Source organism: Salvia splendens, chromosome 13 (assembly GCF_004379255.2).
Source record: "Salvia splendens isolate huo1 chromosome 13, SspV2, whole genome shotgun sequence".
NCBI lineage: Eukaryota > Viridiplantae > Streptophyta > Magnoliopsida > Lamiales > Lamiaceae > Salvia > Salvia splendens.
In genome coordinates this window covers 17328307-17338842 of record NC_056044.1, presented here as the reverse complement: position 1 = coordinate 17338842, position 10536 = coordinate 17328307, and the positions used below count along the sequence as shown (strand labels likewise).

Sequence of the window (10536 nt, the reverse complement as noted above, 5' to 3'; positions counted from 1 at the left end):
ACAATCTGTTGGCCTTCCTCCCTTGTGTTTTCCCCGGTGTCGATGTGCAAGGGGGTGTCCGTAGCATGTTCACCAAACGATTGGATGTCCATTGCCGCCGCAACCTCCTCACCACACCCATCAACATCATATTCCCCATTGGCCATGAGCGAGTAGTACTTGTTTGTGCTCATGACATCACCCGTCCGTTCATCTCCACTCCTTCCATGTTTGGGCGTAGGGTGTCGCCCTCCCCCTCTTGATCCCCCTCGGGAGCCGGAGGCCATCCGTCGGCGTACCTCGCCATGTTCTCACGAAACATCCATTGAGTCACCGTCTCTCGTGTTGGGTCGGCCCGAACCCATTGAAGAAATATTGGCAGCTCCCTCCCTCCGAGCCAGACCAGTGGATTGTGGGCTGTTTTCGAGCTCGCCATCTTCATGGAGGTCTCCCACAATGTCCGGACCCTCCCAATCCGGTTCAAAACTTTTCTCCCCACTCGGTCTGGCTTTCGGTGATGTGCCTTTTCCTTTGTTTCTCCCTTGACGTCTCCACTCATTGTTGTCATTTGGTTTGGCCGTCTTAGTGGCTTGCTTTTCGGTTGGGCCATTTCCTTCTTGATTTGCTCTATGCGGGGTTGCATTGTTATAGTGTCTCTTTGGGGGTCGTTCGGTCTTGCCCGCAGCATAACACAACATTGCTTGAATGCCCGACATGCTTGCACTCCCGACAATAGGCTGGGATCTTATCCCACCGCACTTGTTGCACCATTTCTCGCCCACAAATATCAAGTATGATTTCGTCGGGTGGAGGCTTTGTGATGTCAATCTCGACGCAAATGCGCGCAAAAGGCAGCCTTGACCTATTTGCGGTGGCTCGGTCGACTTGAATTGGCGTCCCTAGGAGCTTGCCAATGGCGAAGAGGGCGGATTGATCAAACAAATGGATCGGGAGGCCAATTAGATTACACCAAATCGCTGCAATCGGCGACTCGCAATAAGAATCAAAGTCCGAGGACCATTTGAAGACCCTCATTGGGTGGCGGTCGATGAACCACACCGGCGTACCCTTCGGGCCATTAAGTAGCCTAGCATAATCCGCCAAATCCTCGCCTTGAATGAGAATGTGTTTGGCGTTAAAGTATTTCCAAGTAAAACCACATTGAAACTTAATGTTATTGAGAGCCTTTTGAATTTGACCGGTTGTCAGAATAGAGTGGGAAAATTTTCCTACGATGGCGTGCCCCACATTTTCGGCAAGCTTCCAGATTTCCAGCCCCGGGAAGTAGATTGCAGGTATACCATTCGAAACTGATGCGAGTCCAATGTTTTGGATCTTGTCGGGCTCGAACACTTGAGGTCCATTCAGGTCGGGAGTCCCCTTGACCATATCCGACAATGATCGCCACACGTTAGTGCTATCCGAGCCGGTTTCGGCCCCATCGGCCGGCGTGTTGCCGCTCGACCCCGCCGCGGCTCCCTCCTCTCTATAAGGTGTGGCCCATTCATTGGAGCTGCTGGAATAGCTTTAAAAAGGTCAGCCATTACTCCCGACTTAGGTGACGGTATCGGATTCGCCATACCCACCTCGGTCTCGGGAATGCCAGCCGAGACTGTAGCGGCTACGCCCGTGCCGGGCTTAAAATGCGTGTTAGTTGGCACGCCATATTGTAGGTCTCGGAGCCGTCCCGGCTCCCTTCAGCCAGCCGCTCTCAAAGGAGTCACAAATCTTTAGGGTTCGACCTTTCTCCAAGGGTGGGAATTCCACTTGGTAGGCCTTAAATGCAGATGAGGGTGTTAGCAAAAGTGAGTTCTTTCGCGGTTGGGATGCAAGGAATGGCTCAGCCGGATTCCGGCCGAACTCCGCCCTGCCGGGGCGAGGAGAGGTTGCGCCGCCAAGACATCTAGCATGTCCGCTGATATGGATTGGGATAGGACGAAGGACCCGTTGGATATATGGATCCAAGAACCCCACGTATAAGGTTTGGCAGCGGACTCCGTTGATTGATAATCTGGTTTGATCCACTTCCAGAGCTTGGAAAACCTCGATCCGTTGGCTATATGATCAGCCAAGAACCTCGGTATGGTTGAACGCCACAAGAACTTGCTCAAAGTATCTTGATAAGTTCCAAACAAGTGAAAAACTCTACAAAGAGAATTCAACTCACAAGACAAAGTCTATTTTCGTATTTGATCAATGGTGTCCTCAAATGACATGCTTACAAGCCTATTTATAGGCTAGTATGGACTCTTGAAAGTCTCATTTCATTAGTACAACTTAAGACCTTTAGAAGGACTCATAATAAGTGAAAAGTAACTCCTAAACTATTGGTGTGACTTTAGGACATCTAAAGTCACTTATTTAACTCAAAAAGTAACTTAAAAATGACTCTTCATTTTGGTTGCTCCAACTTGGACGAAAATGCATCATGTATCTTCAATTTGGGCCTCCAAAATGTGATATATAGTGACTCAAAACTTCATGCATTGGGCTGCCCACTAACTTGAATAATATTCACCATTTGGCCCAATGTAGATTGGTCTTGGAATTGGGCTTTTACTTCATCAACTAAAAGCATCATGGACTCCTTTATCTTCTTAGCTCTAGCTCTTGTAATTGGTCCACTTTGAATGAACAATGGATCCATCTTCTTGTCCTTGTAGATCAGCTTGGGTGTAGCTCCATCATTCCCTTCTTCTTCAAGAGGATTCGTCCTCGAATCTAATTCACCAACATAAGGAGATAAATCAGAAACATTGAAAGTAGCACTTACATTAAACTCACCAGGTAAGTCAAGTTTATAAGCATTATCATTGAGTTTTCCAATCACTTGGAATGGTCCATCTCCTCTTGGCTGCAACTTGGACTTTCTTTTCGAAGGAAATCTCTCCTTTCTCATATGCAACCAAACCCAATCTCCCGGCTCAAAGATGACTTGTTTCTGACCCTTGTTGGCTTGCTTTGCATATTGTTCTGTCCTCTTTTCAATGTGAGTCTTACCCTTTCATGCAATCTTTTCACCATTTCGGCCTTAGCTTTTCCATCAAGACTTGCACGATCTTCAATAGGTATTGGGATCAAATCTAGTGGGCTCAATGGATTAAAACCATACACAACTTCAAATGGAGAAAAGTTAGTAGCAGAATGAACACTTCGATTATAAGCAAATTCAGCAAAAGGTAAGCATTCCTCCCAACTTTTCAAGTTCTTTTTAACTAAAGTTCGTAGTAATTGAGACAAAGTCCTATTAACTACTTCAGTTTGTCCATCAGTTTGTGGATGACAAGTAGTAGAAAACAAGAGTTTAGTTCCTAACTTATTCCACAACACTCGCAAAAAATGACTCACAAATTTAGCATCTCGATCACTCACAATTGATCTAGGAACACCATGCAAACGGACAATTTTTTTAAAGAACAAATCAGCGATATGAGATGCATCATCAGTTTTGTGACATGGAATAAAATGTGCCATTTTTGAAAACCTATCAACAACCACAAAAACTGAATCTCTACCTCTTTTTGTTCTTGGCAAACCAACAACAAAGTCCATTGAAATATCCTCCCAAGGTGCACTAGGAATTGGTAAAGGTTTGTACAAACCATGTGGGTGTGATTTCGACTTGGCTTGCATGCAAGTTATGCATCTTTTACAAATTCTTTCAACATCCACACGCATTTTAGGCCAAAAGAAATGTTCATGCAAAACATCCATTGTCTTATGGACTCCAAAATGCCCCATTAAACCACCACCATGCGCTTCACGCACAAGCAATTCACGCATAGAACCTTTAGGAATGCACAGTTTATTTTCTCTAAACAAATAGCCATCATGCCTATAGAACTTGTCAAATGCAACATGCTCACAAGCTAAATAGATAGAAGAAAAGTCCGAGTCATTATCATACATTTCCTTAATCAACTCAAAACCAAGCAACTTAGAACTCAAATTAGTGATCAAAATGTACCTCCGAGACAATGCATCAGCCACAATGTTTTCTTTTCCCTTTTTGTATTTGATTATATAGGGAAATGATTCAATGAATTCCACCCACTTAACATGTCTATTGCTAAGCTTACCTTGACCTTTCAAGTACTTGAGAGATTCATGATCCGTATGAATTACAAACTCTCTAGGCCACAAGTAATGCTGCCATGTTTCCAAAGCTCTAACCAACGCATATAACTCCTTGTCATACGTTGGATAGTTCAATTGAGCTCCTTTCAACTTTTCGCTAAAGTAAGCGATTGGTTTTCCATCCTGCAACAAAACAGCTCCGATGCCTACTCCAGATGCATCACATTCAAGCTCAAACATGTTATCAAAGTTAGGCAAAGAAAGAATTGGTGCAGTTGTAAGTTTTTCTTAAGGAGATTAAAAGCATGCTCTTGTTTTTCTCCCCAATAAAAACAAACATCCTTTTTCACAATTTCATTCAAAGGTGCAGCAATTGTACTAAAATCCTTGACAAACCTCCTATAAAAACTTGCAAGACCATGAAAACTTCTAACTTGTGCTACATTTTGAGGAATTGGCCATTCTAAAATAGCTTTCACCTTCTCCTTTTCCATTTCAATCCCATTAGCACTTATAACAAAACCAAGAAAAACAACTTTATCCATGCAAAATGAACACTTCTTGAGATTAGCATACAATGATTCTTTTCTTAAGGTGTCCAAAATAGCATGCACATGGTTAAGATGTTCATCCACATTTTTGCTATAGACAAGAATATCATCAAAATAAACAACCACAAATTTTCCAATGAATTTTCTCAAAACATGGTGCATCAATCTCATGAAAGTGCTTGGTGCATTAGTTAAACCAAAAGGCATGACTAACCACTCATATAGACCAAATTTTGTTTTAAAGGCTGTTTTCCATTCATCTCCCTCTCTAATGCGAATTTGATGATAACCACTTTTCAAATCGATCTTACTAAACACAACAGATCCATGCAATTCATCAAGCATATCATCTAGCCTAGGAATAGGATAGCGATACTTTACAGTGATTTTGTTGATTGCTCGACAGTCGGTGCACATCCTCCATGATCCATCTTTCTTAGAAACAACAATTACCGGCACAGCACATGGACTCATGCTCTCACGGATATTTCCTTTCTCCAACAACTCTTGCACTTGCCTTTGAATTTCCTTAGTCTCTTCGGGATTGGCCCTATAGGCTGGTCGGTTTGGTAGAACTGCACCGGGAACAAAGTCAATTTGATGTTCAATACCTCTTAATGGAGGTAATCCACTTGGTTCATCCTCGGGAAAAACATCCTTGAATTCTTGTAAAAGAGACACAAAAGTACTTGACGAAGAAGTGGTTAATTCGTTAGTGGTAAACAAAGACTCTTTGTACACTAAGATGAAAACACTCTTTTCTTTAACTATTGCACTCTTTATTTCTTTTGCTCTCACATAGAAATTCTTTTTTTCTTTTCCCTCATTCTTACTTTTCTCTCGACTCTTTTCACTCGACTCTTTTTCAATGCCCTCACTTTTTTTCTCTCAACCTCACGAGCTCTCCTTGCTTGAGATAATTTCTGTTGATCTTCTTGAACTTGTTGAGGTGTCAAAGAGACAAGCATGATAGACTTGTTGTTGTGCTTGAAGGTGTAGTGGTTGTGAAATCCATCATAAGTCACTCTACGATCAAACTGCCATGGCCTCCCCAAAAGAATGTGACTAGCATGCATTAGCACAACATCACAAAGAACATCATCTTTATAATTGCCAATTGAAAACGAAATTAGAACTCGCTTAGTCACTCGAATTTCTCCACATTCATTAAGCCATTGTAGCTTGTACGGATTAGGATGTTTTTCCGTTGTTAAGCTCAACTTTTTCACCATTTCAGACCTTGCAACATTTGCACAACTACCACCATCAATAATCATTATGCAAAGTTTACCTTGGACCAAAAACCTTGTGTGGAAGATGTTCTCTCTTTGTTGATCATCATTTCTGTTTTGCATGTTTAGAGCCCTTCGAACGACCAAAAGTTCTCCATGTTCTGGTCCAATCTCCTCCAATTGTTTATCCTCCTCCTCATCATCATCATCTTCACGTTCACTTTCAGATTCTATCTTTCCATTTGGCTTCAAAATCATCACCCTTTTGTTTGGACATTGAGATGCAATGTGTCCAACACCTTGACAACGAAAACATTTGATATCTCTATTTCGAGTAGAAGTAGAAGTAGAAATACCTTTACCCTTCTCAAATTCTTTGGACTTGGATGTCGACGCTTCATTTTGGGGTTTAGAACCTGCCCCAAAATTGGATTTGGATGAAGTCCACTCTTTTGTCCTTGAAGAATGAGAACTTGTTGAAAAGTTCTTTTGGATTGTTCCCTTCTTCTTCAATTGTCCCTCCACCTTCATGGCCATATGAACCATGTCCTCCAACTCCACATAGTGTTGAAGCTCTACAATGTTTGCAATCTCCCTATTCAGCCCACATAAGAATCGAGCCATAGTTGCTTCTCTATCTTCTTCAACATTTGCCCTAATCATGGCAATCTCCATGTCTTTGTAGTACTCATCAACAGATTTAGTACCTTGTTTCATTGATTGTAATTTTTGATACAATTCACGAAAATAATGAGAAGGTACAAATCTCTTACACATTATGCTTTTCATTTCTTCCCAAGTCGAAACCGGTCTTCCTCCATATCGCCTTGTACTAGTTGTCAATTGATCCCACCAAACTATAGCATAGTCAGCGAATTCAATAGCAGCAAGTCTAACCTTTTTCTCCTCGGAATAGTTGTGACATTCAGTTTGATGCTTCTCAAATAAGCTTCGGGGTCACTCCTTCCTTGGAATGTTGGGATCTTCAGTTTGATGCTTCTCAAATCACCATCCACTTCATTTGTGCGCCCTCTTCTACCGTTTCCACGTCTCTCATTTCGATGCCTATATGAAGCATCATCTTCTCCTCCACTCTCTTCCTCCTCGTTATTATTTTCATTTGTTGCCTGAACTTCTAGCCTCTCCAATCGCCCCGAAACACTTTCCAGAATCCGTGCAAACCTTGCAAATTGTTGTTGCATGGCTTTCAACGTAGGATCAACTGGAATATGATCGTCAGTAGAATCCATCCTCACAGTTCACTCGTGTATCACACAAAAAAAATAAACATCACAAAACACTCGTGTATATCACTCGTTGGCTTTTACCTCCCCTCAAATAACCTCACCTCTCAAGCCTTTTACCATTCTTTCTCTTTTGCAAAGAAAACACAAGTATAAAACAAATCAAGAACAAACAAGAACAAATAGCAATCAACCAACTTTAGCCCTTGAATGAAGGATGAAAGGAAATGGTTGAGAAAATGATGTGAAAAATGTATTTGGGTTTTTTTTTTCTGGTTTTTTTTGTTTGCTTCTTTTTGTAAAGCAAAAAAAAGATAATGGATAAAAGAAGGTAAAGATGTTTACTATATGCACTTTTTTTTTTTTTGGCCCCTATTTTTTTTCTTTTTTTGCAACAACTAGATAAAATGAAGATAAAGTTGTGCTAGCCTTTCTCACTTTTTTTTTTCGATTTTTTTTTTGAAACTAAGATATGAATGTAAGGTAAAGCTAAGAATAGATCAATACCAGATGGCTCGTGATACCAAATGATATGGATTGGGATAGGACGAAGGACCCGTTGGATATATTGATCCAAGAACCCCACGTATAAGGTTTGGCAGCGGACTCCCTTGATTGATAATCTGGTTTGATCCACTTCCAGAGCTTGGAAAACCTCGACCCGTTGGCTATATGATCAGCCAAGAACCTCGGTATGGTTGAACGCCACAAGAACTTGCTCAAAGTATCTTGATAAGTTCCAAACAAGTGAAAAACTCTACAAAGAGAATTCAACTCACAAGACAAAGTCTATTTTCGTATTTGATCATTGGTGTCCTCAAATGACATGCTTACAAGCCTTTTTATAGGCTAGAATGGACTCTTGAAAGTCTCATATCATTAGTACAACTTAAGACCTTTAGAAGGACTCATAATAAGTGAAAAGTAACTCCTAAACTATTGGTGTGACTTTAGGACATCTAAAGTCACTTATTTAACTCAAAAAGTAACTTAAAAATGACTCTTCATTTTGGTTGCTCCAACTTGGACGAAAATGCATCATGTATCTTCAATTTGGGCCTCCAAAATGTGATATATAGTGACTCAAAACTTCATGCATTGGGCTGCCCACTAACTTGAATAATATTCACCATTTGGCCCAATGTAGATTGGTCTTGGAATTGGGCTTTTACTTCATCAACTAAAAGCATCATGGACTCCTTTATTTTCTTAGCTCTAGCTCTTGTAATTGGTCCACTTTGAATGAACAATGGATCCATCTTCTTGTCCTTGTAGATCAGCTTGGGTGTAGCTCCATCATCCGCCGATTCCAATGAAGCAACTTGGAGGAGGTTGGTAGGGTTTGGCTGCAATGTGCCTCCAACGGCTAGTGCATCATGTGAGCCCCCATCTTGGCAAGCCACCAAGCTACTTTCCAAAAGCAATTTTTTAATCAAACACCTTTACGGTGGAGGGTTTGTGGGTCCCTCATCCCTATATTTCAAAAGAGGTTGAATACAGATCCTGGCCACACCCAAAAGCGGTCCGGATCCCACAACCCGGACCTCATCATACTCCCTTCCAAAAGACAAGATACAAATGAATAAAATCAAAAGATAAAACACTCCTTCCTTCCTCGGCAACTGTGCTACTCGTGTTCTTCCGACCGAACTCGAATGTTGGGTATTCCCATTTCTTCCATTCTAATGATGTCCTTTAGGGGTCTTGGGGCTGTTTGGGCGGAGAACCTGAGGAAGCATTGTTGGCCAAGGCCCATCTTTGCGAGCAGGTCCGCCGCTTGATTTCCCTCCCGGGGGATAAAGGAGGCGCGCATGGTGTACCGGCGCTTGAAGAGGAAAATTCGCGCCATGACCCGGCGGAGATGTGCCGGTCCCCACGTAAAGCCATTCAGGAGTTTGGCGGCTTGTTCTGAGTCCGTCTCGATCCAAATGGGTTGCTCATGTACCCTCGCAAGCTCAAGTCCATGATGAGCAGCCATCAATTCGGCCTCTAGGGCTGAGTGTGCGTCAAGGGGGGTTGAGAAGGTCGCGAGCAACTTTCCAGACCAGTCGCGTACCACTCCTCCCCCTCCCGCTCTGTCCGGTGCCCCAGTGTATGCCCCGTCCATATTGACTTTAATCCACGGGCCTTCAGGGGGGTGCCACTTAACAGACGTCACCAGTGGTCTCGGCCGTCTTGAGGCAGGGTGGCTCGGAATACTCATGCCCATTTGCACTCCCTTCCAGTGCTTTGGCTTAATGATCCCGTTAGTCATGTTATTGTAAATGTACATCTGAACTTGCCACACCACATTGTACGGTTTTAATTGGACTTGCTCATGCCGGCTTCTGTTTCGCTCGGCCCAAAGGAACCACAGGATGAGGTATGGCGTTACTCGGCAAAGGTGTTTCGGGTCTTGTTGTTGCATCCGATGCGACCAGGTCTCAAGCCGATCCGGAATGGTGTCGTTAATCCGTAGGGGAGGTGCCGATCCCCCGAACCACCCGTCGAATTCTCGCCACACACTAGTTGCTCCCCGACCTTGGATGAAGAGGTGCTGAAGGGATTCGGTGCTCGGATTGGGAAGCATTGGCATTTTGAGGCCAAGTCGATCTTCCTCCATTGGAGTTTAGTATCAACCGGGATTCGATTCGACAGAAGGCGCCAGTTGAAGATTGCAATAGAGTTGGTTAGGCCAGCCCTCCAAATGTCTTCGAGCCCTTGTATCCTCGGTCTATGTGTGCGGATAGTGTCCCATGTTGTTGCTAGCGTAAATTCTCTGAGGCTAGAAAGGGACCACCTCGGCGTGTCTGGCTCCCCTGCAATGACCGGGGTGTCGAGGATCTGAGATATAACCTGTTGTGGTAGCCCGGCCTGGTCATGGAGTTGTTGGAGCTTGGCTTCATTCCACTCGCCATCCCTGAGGAATTCTTCAACCCGGGAAGTGTGGTTGCCTCTATCATCAAAAGTAAGGGACCGCAGAGTAGAATCACCCACCCAAATGTCATCCCAAAAGTAGATTTCCCCTTTACCCACCGCCCATCGAATGTGAGGGTTCGCTTGATGTCTTGTGCGCATGAGTCTTTTCCAAGTTGGGCTGTTATGCCCGGAGGGGTTGGCCGCAAGGGGGGAGACCTTCTTGCAATATTTTATCATCATATATCTAGCCCAGAGTGAGCTTTGCTCTCGGAATCTCGACCAAAACTTAACGCTAAAGGCTCGGAGTACTTCTTTGGTTTTTCGAACTCCGAGCCCTCCTTCGGACATCGGGAGGCAGATCTGATCCCAACTGATCCAGTGTGTTTTTTTCCTCTCACTTGTCGATCCCCAGAAGAACCGAGCCATCTGCTGATCCAATTGTTTGAGCGCCCCGGAGGTTGGCTCGAGGGCTTGGAAGATGTGGAGTGGCACCGCTTTGAGCGTACTCTTGATGAGGGTGAGTCTCCCTCCAAACGAGAGGTGGCGGTGAGCCCA

The 10536-nt window shown here is 43.6% G+C and overlaps 1 pseudogene; it reads right to left on the bottom strand.

The window, feature by feature from the left end:
• Nucleotides 1–624: 624 nt before the first annotated feature.
• LOC121760615 lies at nt 625–6840 on the bottom strand (annotated as a pseudogene).
• Nucleotides 6841–10536: the final 3696 nt, after the last annotated feature.